At 41.6% G+C, this 18,341-nt stretch overlaps 1 long non-coding RNA gene across 2 annotated transcripts; it reads right to left on the reverse strand.

Moving 5' to 3' along the window:
• Positions 1-12,285: 12,285 nt before the first annotated feature.
• LOC120758021 (uncharacterized) lies at positions 12,286-18,003 on the reverse strand. 2 transcript variants are annotated; one of them, XR_005702747.2, is made up of 4 exons: positions 17,334-17,997; positions 16,507-17,013; positions 15,588-15,682; positions 12,291-15,486 (listed from the first exon to the last, which is right to left on the reverse strand). It is a non-coding gene; the product is annotated as an uncharacterized LOC120758021 (long non-coding RNA). The 2 variants fall into 2 exon arrangements; XR_005702746.2 differs by having other exon boundaries at positions 12,286-15,486; positions 15,588-17,013; positions 17,334-18,003.
• Positions 18,004-18,341: the final 338 nt, after the last annotated feature.

Genomic DNA, 18,341 nt, shown 5'->3' on the forward strand with positions numbered 1-18,341 from the left:
AGCTCTTAAACTTTGGCTGTAAGATCTTTAAGCTGCAAAGAAGCCAGTTCTTACACATGCTGTTGCCACGTATCTTGCAGCAGGTCTGAAGATGGGCGGGCCTGATCCATGCGTTGCTCTGCCGCCACAAGTATCCGTGGTGGATCCCCGATTCTTGTAGTTAAGAAACTTGTGCCTTCAATAAAAGCAGTTCAGTGCTCATTTTGCTGACTCAGACTCGTGGAACTAGCACTAAATTAAACCCTAAGTTTGGAGGTAAAGCAGTTATTGGGGTACCACCCCCAGGAGTCAGCAGCTTCTGGATTATTTGAAGACATAGGGTAGAAGGAGGAAAACGCAGTTCACCACTGACAATGTAAGATGTCTCTCGGGAACATGCCCTAAATAGGAACATATCCAGATGTTGGACTCCCAGATGTGTGAGGCATTGTGGAGCAATCATCCAATCAATCACTTTGTGTAACAGCAGGAACAAAATGCAAAGCATGTATAAATGTGAGTTGGAAATTGAAATCCAGGGTGCTGTAAGGCACAGAGAGGGTCCTGTCAATGCAGGGGGCACTGGCTGTGCCATGGCTGGGAAGCTCTGGGCAAGGAAGTCAGTACTGCCAGGCAAATCTGTACTCATCAAATAGTGACTTTTTTTCCAGCTTCTTTGTTGATTGTCTTTGTTGGGGGAATAATGGTGTCTTGGTGTTCAAAACACAGAAGTATTTAAAATATTTTCCAATATAACAAAACTCCATGATACAAACAGAGTTCCTCAGTTCCATGCAAAGTTAGGTCTTCAGGACTATCAGGAACTTGCACAGCCTGTGGGTATAGAGAGGATTTGAAAACAAACCCTCAGAAAGGGAACCTTAGTTTTCTTCTTGGGCCTGTAGTTCCTTCTTCAGCCTGTAGAAGAGCTGTAATTCAAGTTTAATTTGTCAAATATGTATTTGAATTATTTCCCTAGTAGGGACAAGGAAGTCACCACAGTACTAGTGATTCCTCTTGCAAAAATGGCTCATTTCTAAACTGTGCACAGAGCCCAGCCTTGGCTAAGAAGGCTGTTCATAGTCACCTGCATGGGTCGCAGGGTGTTCCAGAGGCTCTTATTCCTCTGTACTCCTGAAAGTGCATTTGTACTCCTGATTACGAAGAGTAATGTCTAAAGATCAAAGTAAAGGGGTAATTTTTAACCCTGTGGTAGCCTTCAGTGGAATTAATTACATTAATAATTCAATATATGACAAACATACATTGTAAAACCCAGGCAGAGGAAGTGCCTGTGTCTCTTTACCCAAAGTGCACTGGGACTGAGAGCTTTAACTTTGGGGTTTTTTTTCCAAATCAGTGCTCTATTTGAAGTTTTCAAACAGTTTTATCCCACAGATAAGAGGAACAACGGTACCTGTGTTGCACTGCATTACAGCAGCACTTTGAAGGGGTAAGCAAACAGCTAAGGAGGGGTGTTCTAAGGAGCCATCAAAACCAGACTGAATCTGGCACTCAACAGCCACCCCATCTTCTCCAAGGTTTCCTTGTGCTCCTTCATCCTCCCTGAAAACCAAGCAAAATGAAAATCATGAAGTTGTTCCTTTCTTTTCCTTATCCTGACTTTTGAGATCTTGGCATAGTACTGCCAGGCAGGAAGAATCTGCAGTTGGGTGTACCTTCTCTTCAAGAGCAGGACAGTGAGCATTCACTTCACTTAAAGAAAAGGCTGACCCAGGAAACATCATCATCATCATCATCATCATCATCATCATCATCATCATACCTTCACAAACAAAGAAACAATTTTTTGTCCATAAGGATAAATTGATTTAAAACATCATATAGGGTGTGTCTCACATGCTTTGAGGGCTATGTCAGACACATGACATTATTTAGCATTACACAGCACAAGGCATCATCTTTAAATCAAAGTGTTGGCCCATGTTTTTCCTTGACATGTAGCAGATGCCATTTGCTTACATAAATCTTCCGATGAGCTTGTTAAGTTACAAGAATAGGCACAGTACAGAACATAGAGCATTAGAGTCCTCTGCAAGAAAAACTGTTCACTCCCAGAAGAAAAAGTGCCTGAACTGCACCAATTCTAGTGCCAGTTGTAGGCAACTCCATCAAGCAGTGCTCTCAAAAGTATCATCCTGGTCTTGAAAGGAAACTGAGGCAGGTGATGACATCTACTTGAAATGCTGGTTCACCTCCCTGGTCAAAATAAAAATGCAGAGGTAAAGGCTTTTCCCTCCACCCTCACAACCAGATGAATCTTTATTAAAGCTTTTGAACATAACCTTCTTCTTTGTTCTTCTGGCACATTCAAGGACACTCCAGTTGCTCAAGATCCAAATCTTCCAGTTTAAGTGCAGGAGCAATTCAGAGGATCAACTCCTCGTACCAGGGCCACATAACATGGGAGGAGCAGCGCCTCAGCACAGCACAGGGTGTGAGATCTGCAGCACTGGGCTGAAGGGAAGAGCTGCTCCTAAGGAAGCCAAGGAGACAGCAGTGTTCTGGCAGAGGAATTAAATGTGTCTCTTAAAAAACCAGAAAGTGACTGACTGGTGATTTGAAAAGTATCAATACAATGCTAGATGAGAGGACACGTGAAGCAGAGCTGTGGCCAAAGGAGATGAGTGTTGGTGTTCGGGGTGCTGGAGAGATTGGTCAAAAGTCTTTTAAGCCTGACTTTTGTGAGGCCACTCTGTTGGCTGCAGCTGGGTTGTAGCAGTGATACTGGAGAAAAAATTCACTGCTGCTTCTCTTTGGAACTGTTTCTCTGAGAGTCATCCCTGAAACAATAACGATCTGTTCATTAATCAACTTTCATTAATTAAGACTTATTTCTTCCCCTTTCTGTCCCCTCTTTTTTCCCCTTTCTTCCTCAGCCTCTTTTCATCTGTACACACATTGCCTCAAGCATCTGCGTGTTCACTAATCTTTTCAATATTCATAAAATGAAAGTAATACATAACCTGTGGGGAAGTGTATTCCCATGGATATGTGTTTTCAGGGTGAAGTACAGACCTTTTCTGAAATGATGAGGAAGCTTTTTCCTGGACTAATGTCTGTGACACATGGCCTGGACACCCAGGTGTACTCAGGGTTAGAGCGTGCTCCCAGTCACTTTGCCAGGCACGGATTGAAGCCTGGTACTAAAGACAGAATGAGCACAGAAAGCCTCTAGGATGTTCTGCAACATGGAAAAGACAGGAAAAGCAAAGATAAGGAAGGAAACTTTAAGAAAGAATAAAGAGAAGAAAATGTTAACAGAAAAAGCAAAAAGCAAGTGAGCTGCCGTGTAGAATTTGTTTGTACACATCCTTTTGAAAGAAACTGCTATACTCTTCACGAGGAGTAGGAACACAGCACCGTGTACTGCACACGTCATACAGGGAGCCTTTAGAAGTCCATTTCAAGCCCTTGCTAAAACAAGTTTAGCAGTCTACAAACAAGAATGCCTTTAATGTTGCAACACCCACAGCCATTTTATAGGTCTTGTGGCTTGGATCTCATTCTTGGTGGGAGTTTCTCTTTATTTCTTATCCAGAGTGTTTACATCTTTGTGGTGTCGGCAATACAGACCCATCTTTATAAGAGCAGCAAGAAAAAAAAAACCAGCAATAAATCTCTGCAATGTGTTTTCAGTATGTCTATAAATCTGAAATATTTAAATGTAAACCAGTCCCTTTCTTTGAAAACTGTGGATTGAAACTCACAAAAGGATTGATTACAATGTTTTTATTCAAGATGATCTGAACAAAGATGAAGCTAATATCATTTCTTGAATGTACTCTTTACGTTAAGAGGCACTGAGAAAAAAACCCTCGCAGTATTTTATTAAAGGTATTGTTGGTGGTTTGTCACAATGGGAATGAAGCCAAAACTGTTCTTTCAGAAAGAAATACAGTTCACTGATAAAACTGTACAACCTGTGTGTTATAAAGAGATGGTTAAAAAGTTCAGCTGTTTAGGTGAAAAAGCAAAATAGGCACAGATAGATCTCTCTTCCATGTCTATATTAATCAGCTTAAATGTAGTGCTATTCAGACAGGTGAATACAGATTCCTGTAAGTAATCTGTAAGTAGCTGGGGAGATTTCATATACCCAATCTCCTCTTTTGAAAAAATGATAATATTTTCATAACAATGCAATCCCCAAAGGATCAAATATTCACTTTGTAAAGTGCCTTTAGAGTATTCAGCACTTTCTAGAGTCAAAAATAGTTTCTGCCCAACAGAGACTAAATGCCTGGGACCTGAGACAGAGTGATAAACAGATAACTGAGGTTTGAAAGGCAGGAGAGAGATAGACCCTGACAAAGAAAACTACACAGATAGGTAGATTTGAATAAATCAACAGGTTCTGCCTTCAACAATGTAAAGTGACCAGAGAAGAGGTAGGATTACACGGGTTGTCATCCTCTTATCAACAAAGTGCTAGACCTAACAAAGCTAGAAGAGACTTAATGAGGAGATTGGAGGAAATAAAAGAGATTTGGATGAAAACAGAGTCCTTCAAAAGACTCAAGGTCAAAATGCGTGTTTGGGGAGACTCACCCCATAGTAAAGCCATTCTTATACAGCTCTGCTTCATATCATCCTTTCAGGAATGAGAAATACATGACCTCGGCCCTTCCCCAAGGCATATACCTTAGTGTGTGTGTACCCACCTTCCAAGGGATAGTTATATGCCAAGATTATAGTAAAAAAAAAATCACTCTGTATTCAGCTATCTCCTCTGGGCACCAGCATTTTTTACCTCATCTACTTAAGACACTGTCCTGTCAACATGCAGACCTTGGCCCTGGTCTGAAGAGCACCTGGTAGGATTTTGGCAGCAAGAGAGGACACAGAGCATTCATTGAACCTGAGGCACCACGTCCCAGGCAGGAGCTGGGTCTGCAGCATGTCCATAGGCTGCCCACAGGGATAATGCACAGGCGTTTTCAGAGGTCAAGTCAGCCCACTGAAGCTCTGGATTCCAGCCACCTTTGGCATTCCAGTTTTCAAGATTTTTTTTACAGCAACAGCTTCAAAATATCAGCGCAGGATTTATAAGCTGCACATAGACAGATTCCACAAATAGTCACACAAGCCAACCCACACACCCAAATGGATATTTCCCAGCTGCTGGAGCCAGTGGGGTTCCCTCCTGCGATCTCTGTCCATCTTAGCAGCTGGGAAGGAGCTTCCTGCTGCTTCAGGGGCACATGGTCCTTTTTTCCACTTTTAGGATGGAAAGAATGGAAGACTTCTAGAATATCCCCTGTATCTGAGAAGAATCCTTCACCACCAATACCGCAAGAAGGGAGTGGGTCTTGCTTTTGGGTGAAGAATGATCAATAACTTTGTGTTAGATTGTGCTGCTTTAATTTGATTGAATGGGGACAAGAAAAGAAAGACAGAAAGGAAAAAGAGTTAATATTGAGCATAAGCACTGAGGGTAGAGAAGAGGAGCTAGCACTGAAATTCAAGCATCCTAATAAATGGAGTGAGTTGAATAAACAATTTTAGTGACTATCATGGATCAAATCCTGGAAAAAACATTAGGAGATATATTTATGCCAGTATATACATTTAAGTAAATCACTGTGTGTTATTATAATAACATTGCATTTGAACTGAAGTTGTTAGAAATCCCCTTCAGAAATTAACCCAGTTTCTCTTAATAGCAATTATAGCTTTTTATAACCACATTTGCTTTCATCATCTTAGAAACGGAAATATTTCTAATTAGCAAAAATGGCAATAAAATGAAAAGTGTTTGTTTATTAGGTTAGTGGCTGGAAGCGTGTGCTTCTCTCTGCTCTGAGCTGTGTTGCTCCATTAGCTTTCAGAATGATTGAACACAGTAGTTTGCCAGGAGATTTGCTCTACGTAAAGTTGTACAAGTGCTTCTGTACTCTAGAAAACAAGAAATGACAGGAATATGTTGTAAAAATCCTCTCAGTTGGGAGGTTTTTTATTACACATGCATTTAGTCCAAATAATTTTAAACTTACATTTCCACCAAGGCTCATCTTTGCTTTAACGAGTGTTTTTTATTAAACAGGAATGATGGGGTTTTTCATTTTGAACTGAAATCTCCTTTCTGTGCTTTCAGAAGGGCATATATGTGAAGGCTTGTTTTTAAAGCTGAAATGCAATATGTTGAAAAAGCATTTGTGAACTCTTTTTCTGTAATTGAAAAAATACTTGAGTTAGACTTTAAAGTGTGAAGAATGATACAGCTACTATCTGTGCTGACTCAGGCCAACTTGCTTCCATGCTGGTATGTCCTTCAAAAGGAGTAAGAAAAATCACTTGAGGAGAAGAAAATTTGTCTAAAAATGTGAATCAAAACTTTTCATCACTGCATGCAAAATATCAAGTGTAATACGTGTTATAATTTTGATCTTAACATAGCTTTTTTCATGGTATTGGTAATATGGTCTGGCTAGATCAGGATCCTAAGAGAACACTGTTATTTTATAGTTGGAAATGATGCAGTAATAAATTTTGTTTCTCAAAAATATAATGAGAAGCAAGTGTCATCACAGCCATGTTTCTGTAACACTGCATTTTTATTGTATCTGGCTCTATGTTATTAATACCCAGATCCAAATGTTTTGGTTTGGTTTGTTTTTTATTTTTTTTCCCATATATTCTCTAAATAGTACTTAGGGATCAGAAAGGCCATAACGATCTGAATGATTGTAAGAATAAGTAAAACATTTTTCTTGGTCAGGCAAGAACTTTGTTCAGTTTTCAAAGGTACATAATCCACACTGATTATGTTCAAAGAATTAATATGGCTTTATGTTCCAGAACTGTCCCTGCAGGTTCCCACATCAGCCAGGAATAATATCTAGAGAGATTTACCAGCCTGAAAAGGTTTTAAGTGAACTTCATACCCATGCTCAATGTAGCTTGATTTAACTTGGTCAAAGTCAACCCTTCCATCAATGTGCAGTTTGCAGGAGGAATGTGAACCCCAGCATCTGGAGGGCTTTCCTGCTCCTCATCCACCTCACCCGGGAGGAGGCTGGGGATGCATCAGAGGTTGGAAGGAGATGGAATCAGACCAGCTGACCTCCACTGACCAAATGTTATACATTGTTTCACATTTCACCTAAGGTTTAAAGGGATTATTCTTTTTCACTGAGCACTCTTCATGTATTTCCTTGGACCCTTGGCCTCATTAACCACCCTATTAAAACAATTCACCTCTGCCATGCCTGTCTGTACCTGTTGTTTCTTTAGGGAGTCAAGACAGCCCCAGAAGGTCTGGAACAAGCACTGTAATTATCCCACTTGCCTTTTGCAGTCTCGTAACTTTCATTATTATTATTATTTTCCCCAGGTATCTTTATGTGCTGGGAAAAGGGGTTATTGAAATTCCTTCCAAGGCACTTTGCTACCAGTGTCCGTTGTTGAACCTTCCCAGTTCCAAAGAAGGAAAACCTAAAAGGGTCACATTACATGTGTGTCCCAGAAACCACACCAACTTAGACATTTCTGTGACCAGGACCTCAACTTTCTCAAGTAAGAATTATATTAATACCATCATCTTCATCATCATCATCGTGCTGTAGGCGAGACCACTCAGTTGTTTCCTCAGATTCATACACCATAATCTAATGACAAAAATCAACGTACATTAGGATTTTGCTGTAGTGTCAGCACACTTGAGGGAGTGGCAGAATGCATCCCTGCCAGACTCTTTTCCTGAAGTCAGACAATTTTGTTTTGTAGCACTTTTTATTATTTTGACTGCTGTTTTCTGCTTATAATATAGACTTGACAAAGTGGTGCTGTTGTGTTTTCTAACTGGAGTTCTACAAGCAGTATAAACTTAATTTTGTGAAAATGAACACAATTTTTTTTTCTCCCCATGGTTCATTCCTGTTAAAATGTTCCTCACACCTGACAACTTCTTCCCTTGGTCTTCTTCCTCCCCATGGGAGGAGCATTACAAAGACTGCCAAGGGCAGGCTGGAAGCAGAGTACTTCATAATCTCCTGATGTGGGATCTCCATGATTACCTGATGCTGCTGTTCAGTGACCAGTGCAGCCATCTGTAGGAGGTGGCTCTGTACTCCCAGGCTGAAGGACTGTATTGTTCCAGTGCTGTTGCTCCATGGGGGCCAGAGGCTCAGAGGATGCTAAGGCCTGCCATGGCTGTGCCTTGCAACCTCCCAGGAAACCCTGGGATTTAAGCCAACGAGGAGTTCAGTGCACTTGATCAAAAAGAAAAGCAATTCTTGGACGTTTTCCTTCTGACCTAACCCTCCTTGTCCACAATTCGAGCTGGGAGCACTGCTTGACAGCAATCTGTGCAGACCATGCAGGTGTATTTTCTTTCCTCTGCTCGGGGGAACAGTCTGAAACTGCCTGAAGTTGGTAGCACAGAAGCCACAGTGCAAACTTTGGGATTGCACACGACTCTGATGGCTGCTTACATAAACAGAGAGTGTCTCCAGGATCTGTGTAGTTTCAGATCAGAACTGGTTGTATTAGTAAATGCTGGCTTGCCAGACAAGAAAAGGTGATTCGCTTGGATGGGGGGAGAACCTGCAGTTCTTCTGCCATGAATTCATTACTAACACAGTGAGAGACAGAACCAGGCAGTTTCAAATTCACAAATCATCTGTCTTTTTACTAATATCTGTGTTTTTTGGCACCCCAAGAGCAGTCTCTGTTCCCCTGGAGAGACTCTTTCATAATGCCCAATAATGTATCTCCTATTATGAGAAGGATGTTGAGAGTTTAGAACACAGCAGCTCAGCTGAAGCAGCTGTTCCTTCAGAGACAGCAAAAGAAGAAAAAAACAGACATTTACATTTTTTTAATGTATGCTCCCATGTGGTCTATTTCTCAGCCCAAAAAGGGGCCTTTGCACTGCAGCTGCCACCTGTCTGCAAAGGGGGAAGCTTTAGAAAGGATTTTCGTGGAGCTGCTCTTGGCGGCCCATTCCAGGCCACGGCCAAAGCCAACTTTTAAGAACCATTGTAAAGAGTGAATTCAGCTATTCCTCTCTGCTTAGATTTCTCATGACCCTGATCTTCCTCAGGGGCCTGCAGCTGTGGGGAGTGACACTGTAAATCTTGGCCAATGAAGAGCCCAGGAACCTCCAGAAACAAATATCATTTACCTGGCTGGCTATCTGTAGGTGATCCAAAGTGCCACAGGAAGCAGCAATTACAATTTCCTAGGAAAATGAGGTGTTGGTAGGCACAGCAGAGGTCTGTGCATCAGCCAGGCAAGGATCCTCAGAGCAGAGAGCTGCTGTGGGCATCCCTCAGGGCTCTGAGCGAGCACAGCCTGGGGAACAACTTCCTTGAGAGGATGCCAGGAGTGAATCCTGTGCGTAAGCTGTGCATACCTTCCAAAGGCTGTACCTTATTGTACACAAGCGAGCTGCCACACTGTGTGCCTACCACAGCTTTTCTTTCCTGAATGGCAGAGGTTTGCTCTGCTTGAGATCCTGCCTCACCCTTGGACCCACTTTCTCCCTTGAAGTAACCCCACACCCCTCGGTGAACGCAGCTCACTCAGCTGTGACTGCTAAAGAGCAGGGAAAGGCAGTTCTGTAGGAAGCCTTGTTTTTAAAGCTGTTTCATATAAGATTTTATATCTACCTTCTTTAAGTGTGGAGTGGAAAAACTGAACTGTATTTCATGTACCCTTTCTCAGTGTTTTGAAAGCGTTAAATCAAAAGTAAGATTTATACAAAATAAAATCCAGCAAGTGCCTGTTAACACGGAGAGTGTTGGAATTCTGGATTTGCCACACTGATGTGTAGAGACCAATGGGAATCATATATGTTTTAATGCATTTCTAGTCATTTCTAGAATTCAAGAAGTGTCCTGTCCCTATTGCATATTATTTTGTTTCGCTTCTTTGACTTTGCCAATTAACACACATGGCCGTGCTTGAAGTTACGGGTTTTACAGACCCTTGTGGCTTTATGCTGACACAAATTGCTGCTCAAAAGAAAAGTAAGGGGAAGGAAAATTTATGGTTCAGCCCAATGCTGTATGCCAAAATCTAAAAATGGTTTAAGACAGCTTCTTAAATAATCAAACTTCTAACAGCATGCTCAAGCCAGAAATTTCAGGCATTTTTGTACTCCCCAAACTCTGTGGAAATAAATTAGTAGGGTGGTTTTTGTTTGTTTGTTTGTTTTTAAATTATACAGTTATTGAAGGAAGACAATTTTCGTCCAGAATCAGAGCTGCCAGTTCTCACAAAACTAGGATTTTAAAAAATAATTCCAGTTCTTATAGCATGAATCACAATAGGTTCCTAGCTCTTGTTTTATTTTTTTAAAGGTGCCTTCCTTGTTCTTCTAACTGTGGAAAGAAAAACACAACTGTCAACCCCTAAGGCTAAAGCAGATTTCATAATGCTATTCTAAAATTATTATAGCTGTAGTTCATTTTGGAGACATAACGATGGTACTAAAGCTGTGCCAATACTACTAATTTAAGATAATACGTACTCTTCTGGCATCAACACAGCTAAATTGAATACTGCAATGTTCGTGTTTTATACAAAAAAAAATGCCCAAACTAAAGTGCTTTTACTGCAGATTCTAATGGCATACATGGGCAGAAAACTGAACCTGTATAATTCTTTATGTCCTACATAAAATGTCCTGTGATTGCCTCAAAATGCTATTTTAAAAAATCCTCTAAACTGCTCAGATAATTATTTCTCCAGAAGATATTGGGAGGGAAAGAAAATCTATGATGGTTTGAGCCCTTGTGCCCATTGAAAGGGCTGGAATTAGATTTCTGCTCCAGCCTCCTGTGCAGTGCAGACAAACAGCATAGTGTTAAAGGACGTGGCCAGCTTGTGTCTCAGGTGAGCTATAGACTATAGTTAGAGTGGCAGGAGGAATCTCATCTGGAGACCTGCTGTAGGTTGTTTCACTGCCTTTACTAGTTTAAATTAGCTAAGCAAATTTTCAGCATTATTAACTATGGAGGAAATGTATTAGCTGTGTGAGAGATGTATACTTGGAATTTTTCTGGAGTCAGGGGAGTTGCCCAGGCTGTGTTCCAGGTGCGTTGGTAGCTCCCAGAACAAAGTGATGTCTGAAAGATCACGTAGATACCAAGGATATAATCTGGTCATATCTCTGCTTAGGTGTGACACAGCCACAGTGACACTGACAGAGTTTATTTTAATACTGCAGACGAAAATGGCCCAAGGTCTGGGGCCAGTCCTGGGGCAGGGGACTGCCCTTGGTGTGGGATGTCGCTGGCATCGGGCAGATGATGTGTTCCCTGCTCAGCCCCTGCACAGCTAATCTTTATAAATTATAATTTATTTTTATAATTTAATTTATATATTCATAATTCTTGTCTGCTCTGGGCAAAACCTCGTGGGCCAGCTGGGAGGATACTCTTGTCTGTAACTGGCTTGTGAAACGGCTGGAATTCTACGCGATTTTCTTTCTGCTGGTGCAATGACTGGATTGGTGTCTCCTTTTGTCAGGAAGGAGAATTCCCTGTGGTGCTACAAAGGCAGGAGGAAGTAGGGAAGCATGAAGTGCAAGTCAGTGTATAGAACTATTGGAGTATCCTGCAAAAATGAAATCCCATCGACTGATGGCGACTGATGGCAACATTTGTACATGAATGTCATAACTTAGTCTTTGACACAGAGAAGAGAGTGAGGCTGAATACTATCCCATAATTGCTGGGGAAGTATTCCAATTTTTAGCTATTTAATCATAATTGTTAATCTCAAAACTTTCATGATAATCCACTGTTTCTTTTTCTTCCTAATCCCTTCCAATATTAATCTTTGTTAATGCCATGTATTTATGTCTTTATGTATTTGAAGCATGGATTCTAGGGTGTTGCATAGCTCTGTCTCTCCACTTACTCCGGTTCTTGCATTTATTTTTATACATGTTTATGTATACATGTATATACACACAGACATACATCTAAATATTTATGATGCATAAATATGTAAGTCTCGCTACGTGTATAAATTTGTGTTTATGTAGGCATTCAATTTCTATATAGTTAAGTCAGAAGCATGTGGATACACAGTTTTTGCCTTTTGCATTCACAGTTTTCCCTAAAATGGTATTATGTTGGGACAGATGTTGCTGCATGCAGAAACACCAAGCACTGCACAAAATTAAGCAGCACCAGTTTAAAAACAAAGGATAGACATGTCGCTGCTGTCCTAAATATTTTTATGTAATGTATAAATACATTTGTGCAAAAAAAACTATTGTTCCATTGCTGTAGAGATTTATGCATGGGCTTAAGTCAATAAACTGTGAATAATCTCATTATGATCAGTGGATTGCTGCTAGGGTTTAGTTAAATATGAACATAAGTCTTTCTAGAATTATGAATATATAAATTAAATTATAAAGATCAGACATTTATATGGACGGTTTCACATCATGCTGAGAACATTTGATCACACCGTAGCAAATGTTGATCCTCTTTCTTGGTGGCATTTAAATCTATTGGAAAATTTCCTTACGGTTGAAACCCTGATGTAACTCTGATGTACTGTTAAAACTGAGGGTTGGGAGGGTTGTTTTGTTTTGCTTTTTGCCCTAAGGATTTTCAGGGATTTAATCAGACTGGCTGGTTTATTTCCATATCAAAGTTAAGTAGGAAATATTTTATTAACAGACATCTGCGTTGAAACCTTCCATTTGGATACGAGCCCTCAGTACCAGGATTGTCTGAAGAATCAAACAGTTCCTGTTCTGCAATTAAAATTGTCATTGTTCTCAGACAGGAACCCACCAGTGCCCCACTAATGAATGTCCTTACAGATTTCCTCCAAGGAACAATTGCAAAACCATCTGAGCACGTCTAGGTGGGGCTCAGCGCTGAAAACTTAAAAACCCCTTTAGTGAACATCCTCCATCAGTGTAATAATTTCACAGGGACTAAGTTGTAATCATCCCTAAGTAGAACTGATATTCAAAATGATGGAAAAGAAACAAGCACTTTCACATGAGTTGATTAAATGTGCTGAAGGAGAATGTACCAAAGATAATCCCTCAGATACTGCAAAACAGGATTTTATAAACCCACCTATGGAGGAGCTGTTTATGTTTCAGAGAAATCTGAAGGTGAGGTAGAAATTCAGTTGCATGTGATTAATACTTTTGGCTTCATAGTGATAATTTTGGTGGGGAGTACAGGATCCAGCAGACCTGTGACACTCTGGAATAGTTTATTTTACTAATTTTTCAGCCTTACTGCACCACTGCATGTATGTACACTGGAGTACAGCAGCGATCTGGGGACTAAGAATGTAGATTCATTCCTTTTTGTAATTGTTTTCCTCTCTGAAAACAAATGTATAGAGTGAAACAGCATCCCCCTAAGAGAAGAAAACCCATAGAGTCACCACAGTTAGAGGCTACAATGGCCAGTTAAGTAATTTATTGCATACTCGTGAATAGAAACAGATTCTATTCCCTGTGAATGGAGGTTGACTCAATATAATTATCCTCTCTAGAGCTTTAAACAAACCAGCTTTAAATATTTTAAGTGATGTGGCTTTTATCGCTTGCCTTGGACAATATTTTCATTGTCTAATAGATCTCACTTTGAATTGTCTTCTGATATCCTGCCTAAATAGCTTAACCACATGCCATTATCTCTTATTCTACTTAGCTAAAATTCCTTACAACAAGCCCTGTCAATTACTCTTCCCAGGAGCTGCTGCTTTGAATGCTTTAGTAGTGATCATATAGCTAAAATCCTCCATCAAAGAAGGCATTCTCATCAGTATTAAAGCATTTGGCATTAAAAACTATATATATATTTCATAGATATTTCAGTTTCTTAGCCTATAAAATAATCCTTAATTCAGTTGTGAGAACCCTGTCCTGTATAATTCATGCACAGTTGAAGACTGATGTAATGCTAAGGAAGATGTGCCCCTCTGGTAGCCCTGTGGACTGGGATGGGCAGTGGGAAATCCTGATGGGTATTGAGGCATTTGGCACAAGATGCTGTGATTTGTCTCCAAACACTGCCCACCTCCTGCAGCTGTGGGCAGGAACAAAAATGGTGCTCTGGAAGGCACCAAGGCTCAGGGCTGCTCTGTCTAATGGCTGTGGGATGTTGGGAAAGCGCTCCTGCTTTCCTGGTGACAGGGGTAAAGGAGCCAGGGAGCCTGGCTGGTGGAGAAGGGAGGGGGCTGGGCAAGGGCAGGGCTGGATTCCAGGCAGAAGGTGGCTGGCTCTTGTCTGAATTGGCCAAGTTAATCCAGGGAATATCAGAGTGCAGAGAAGGGAATGGATGAGAGCCCAGTGGCAGCGGTTACAGAGCTTTTCCCGTGCAGTTCTGGTATCCAGGTTTGCTGATTAACTCAGGGCAGCCTGGCCAAAACCATGGATATGATGGGCAGATCCACTCCTTTACACGCACGCCTTTGGGAGAGCTCTGGTTACGAGGGCCCTCCTAAGACAAACCACAGTCTGAGTCCCCTGAACCTCAGCAACCACAGAATTTGCACATTTGTCAAGTTCAGTGTACAGTAAACGTTGGCATCTGCTCATTCTCTTCAGTCTTCATCCAGTGTGTCCCATAAGGGCATCAGCAGAATCTGGCTTTTGTTCTCAGCAGAAGACGCTGAGCAGACCCAGCTGGTGCCAGGCACAAAGGTGTTCACACTCAGTAACCACCTGTTGGGCTCTTGCACTGGACCTTCAAATTTACTTCCCTGTAAGTGTTCGTTGCCACTTGGCTTACAGTGCTGTTCCCAGGCTGTGCCCTGGGAAATCCTGCAGTCAGGTACAGATGCAGCGATTGCAGTAAATGCTGGGCAATGCAGCAGGACCTTTTTGATGTTGCATGTCTGATGCCTTAAGTTGTAGCTTTCATGTTTTTCAATTCTGTGATGCCCAGGGGTGCAGTTCTGAGCCTCACATCCAGGGTCACTCAGCTCTATGCACAGAGCAGGGAGACAAAACAAATCCTTTTCCTGATGAAGACCAAGGACAATGGCTACAAGTTTTCAGGCCCAAAAGCACAAACAACAATGGGCTGAAGAGAGAAAACAAGAAGGATGAGACCTCACAACCCAAAGCTGTAATTGGGCAATTAAACCCCAATATGCAAATGGACCAAAACTTATAAAAGCGTGAGACCTCCTGACCATTTGTCCATTTTATGACCATTCTTAGTCCACCTTGGGTGTAGCCATGGTCAGGCTCTTGTCCAGCCCAAGGTGTAATCCTAGAGGCCTTTCAATAAATAGCTGCTTTACTCTCCAGCTCTGTCCAGTCTCTTTTCCAGGTCAGCCTTCCTGAGGCATCATGTTTGGCACAACTAATGGTTGCAGTGTACCCTCAAGTTAGGGTTGGTGAGACATGCATTTAGAGGCTTGTCCCATAATCACATGAGATGGGAGAAGAATTCCTGACATACTTTCCTTCCCATGGGATGGCAACGTCTGCAGTAGAAGGAGTTTTCAAGTGGGTTTCCGTCATGATTTCTGCAATCTCTTCTTTACAGAAAAAAAAAAAGTCCAAAATGTAAGATGATTTTTATTTCTTTCTGTCCTCTCTCAAACTAGTAGGATATTTCCAAAGAAGAAATGAAAATTACCTGAATAAAGACCAGTTTGAAGACAGTCCTGTCAGATCTGTCCTGCCATGTGCTGAAGTGATGAAAAGTAGACATAGCAGAACCATGAGTGTGCTCTGGGAAAGAATCTAATTTGAGACACTCTCTATAGATACAGAATAGGCTGAACTAAAACACTCAGCTACATATATATGAGCAAACTTGCATTTATTCCTTTTATTTGGCTCTGACAACTCCTGCAATGCTTTATTGCTGAATATTTCCTTATGAACACCTTACTGTTAAATTAAATCCATTGCATGCCCTATTCAAGAGCATAACATGTGACTAAAATTATTAAATTGCTTACTCTAAGAAATGATAGATTTTCCAAGGACTGAGCAGTCCACAGAGTTGGAGGACAGGAGCCATATGGCTGATGAGATCTGTGTGAGAAAATACACTTCTAGTGCAGGGTTTAAGGAGCCAAGACAGAGGAGCAGCCCCTTTATATCTGAGCAGTTTCACCAATTCACTTAATAGGAATGAGTTAAGGTCCACCCCTTTTTAATCCATTAAACACAATAGAGATAATAGATATAATAGTAAACAGCCTCTGATAACAGGCAGTCATAAAACTCATATTTTGAAGATATTTGTTAGCTGCTGAGAAAATATGAGACCACACGAATAGTTTAAGGCTTAGATTCCTAATCTGATAAAATAAGCTCTCTATCTGTAATAAGTATCACTGCTGCAATTCATATGATTTGTCACATGTTCCTTGATACTCAAGGTCCTTCAGCTTTAAAGCCTCACCTCTATTTGTAGGTCTTACTGTATTTTAACCAAACCACAGAATCTGTGTTTGCCTTGAAGAAAGCTTTTTTTGACAGCATGACTGATGAATTTCCAATAAGTCTGGAAAGAACAGCAGTGCGTAACTGATTTGTATTTCTACCTTCCATGGCTGGAGATCAGAAGTCAGAGGACAGAGAGAGCTCCATGTATCCTCTCTAAAAGCCCAGTCTGATGCTCCCATGTCCAGCTCAATCTGGCTTTAGCAGCAGGGGCTGGCAGAGAGATCAGCATGGGAACTGTGCCTTCCAGTGCCAGCCCTTGCTGACATCTCCTCGCTGGGCAGTGCTCCTGGAACTGCTTCAACCCCTGCAGCCACCCCTGGAAGGCTGGCTCACTGCAGGACACTGTGAAGTGTGAAATCATCTCCAAACACTCCCATCCGTATATTCCCAGCATGGAGGCGTGGAGGAGAGCATAAACAAAGGAACACTTTTGTGTCCTAGAGCAGTCAAGGAGAGGAGAGAGGCAGCCTGAGCTTGTGCTGTGCCGCTGTCCCAGCCAACACGCAAGTCAGCCTGGGCAGGGCACACACAAAGCCTCTGTCTTCAGTTGTTTGGGGTCTCTTCCATTGTAATGCATCCCAAAAGCTGTCCTAGACCTTGTGCTCCTGTCCAACAGAATAGATCAACGCTATATTAGCAATTTAAACCAGATAGGCAGAGAAACCAGTTTAGAATAGATAAAAGACTGCTGAAAGAAATGTCAAAATGATACAGTCCTCATGCAGAAACCACTGACTTTGTGGGCCAGGTCTAAGATCCTGTAACAATAAATAGAACAAACAGCAGAATTGTAAATAGCTGACTGAAAGGACAAAGCTGACTGCACATAGAATTACAACAGTAAAAGGGAGAGTACGATAATTCTTCCTCCTGACTGTTTTTCAACATACTGTGCCTCATGGAAGGAAAATTAATGTATGCTCACCCTCCACGTTGCTCCAGCACTGCACTTCCACACACAAAGCAGCTGAAAAGCAGGTGGTATATATTTTGCTTCTGCTGGCAGCTCCTCCCATCCCATCAAAGGCTAATAAGGCATTTTGGATGCTTCATCTCATTTGTTATCTTCCTGCTGGCATTATCATTCCAGGCAGAAAGGCACTGAGGTCTCCCATCCCTTAGGGCCATGACAGCTGGGAAAGCACATCCAGAATCATGGTCCCTCTACAAGTTCTTCCTCCTGTTGCTGTCACACCCTTAGAGGCCGTGTCCCCCGTATTTTTATTGAAAGAGTCCACAAAAACTGACAGGGCAGCTCTTTTTTCTGCCCAGCCCTTGCTGTAAGGGTGGCCTTAGCACAGTGCAGAGCGCTGAGGGGGTTATTTACATGCTGCACACACAGCCCGTGTTAGGTTGGCTTCAGCTGGCAGCATGAAAACACTTGGATTTACACATTGCTAATGCTCCACTACAGTGCATGAGCCTCCTCCTCTGGGAACCTCTGCAGACTGTGCCCTGGAAGAGCACAGTGTGACCACTCACATGCTGAAGCTGCCCACTGGGGGTTGGCCATGCCAAGATTCAGGCTCTCCTTTTGCAGCACTGGCATCCAGCCTAACTGCACAGCAGCCTTCAAAATGGTGTAGAAATCAGTACCAGTCTCCATATGATGCCATACCCCTGTGATTATTTATTAAAAGATTTATATCTTGTTAATAATGATCTCAGAACCACCCACAGGTGTTTCGCTTTAAAGCCTGCTTTTGTAAATTGATGATTAAGAAGTAACACCCAAGAGATTTGTTCCAGTGGAGCATTATTTTCTCCTTAATTAATTTCAGGGGAATACACTCTTATCTCTGTCTCTTTAAAGGGAGAGAGAAACTTCATCCTAACATCAGTAAAGCTTAAAACATAAGCACTGCTTGATTTGTTTGTTTGTATGCGGGTGGTAGCTGGCCACTGGGATATTTGCTCCCAGTCCTCAAATGGG

This window comes from Hirundo rustica, chromosome 11, assembly GCF_015227805.2.
Source record: "Hirundo rustica isolate bHirRus1 chromosome 11, bHirRus1.pri.v3, whole genome shotgun sequence".
Classification (NCBI taxonomy): Eukaryota; Metazoa; Chordata; class Aves; order Passeriformes; family Hirundinidae; genus Hirundo; species Hirundo rustica.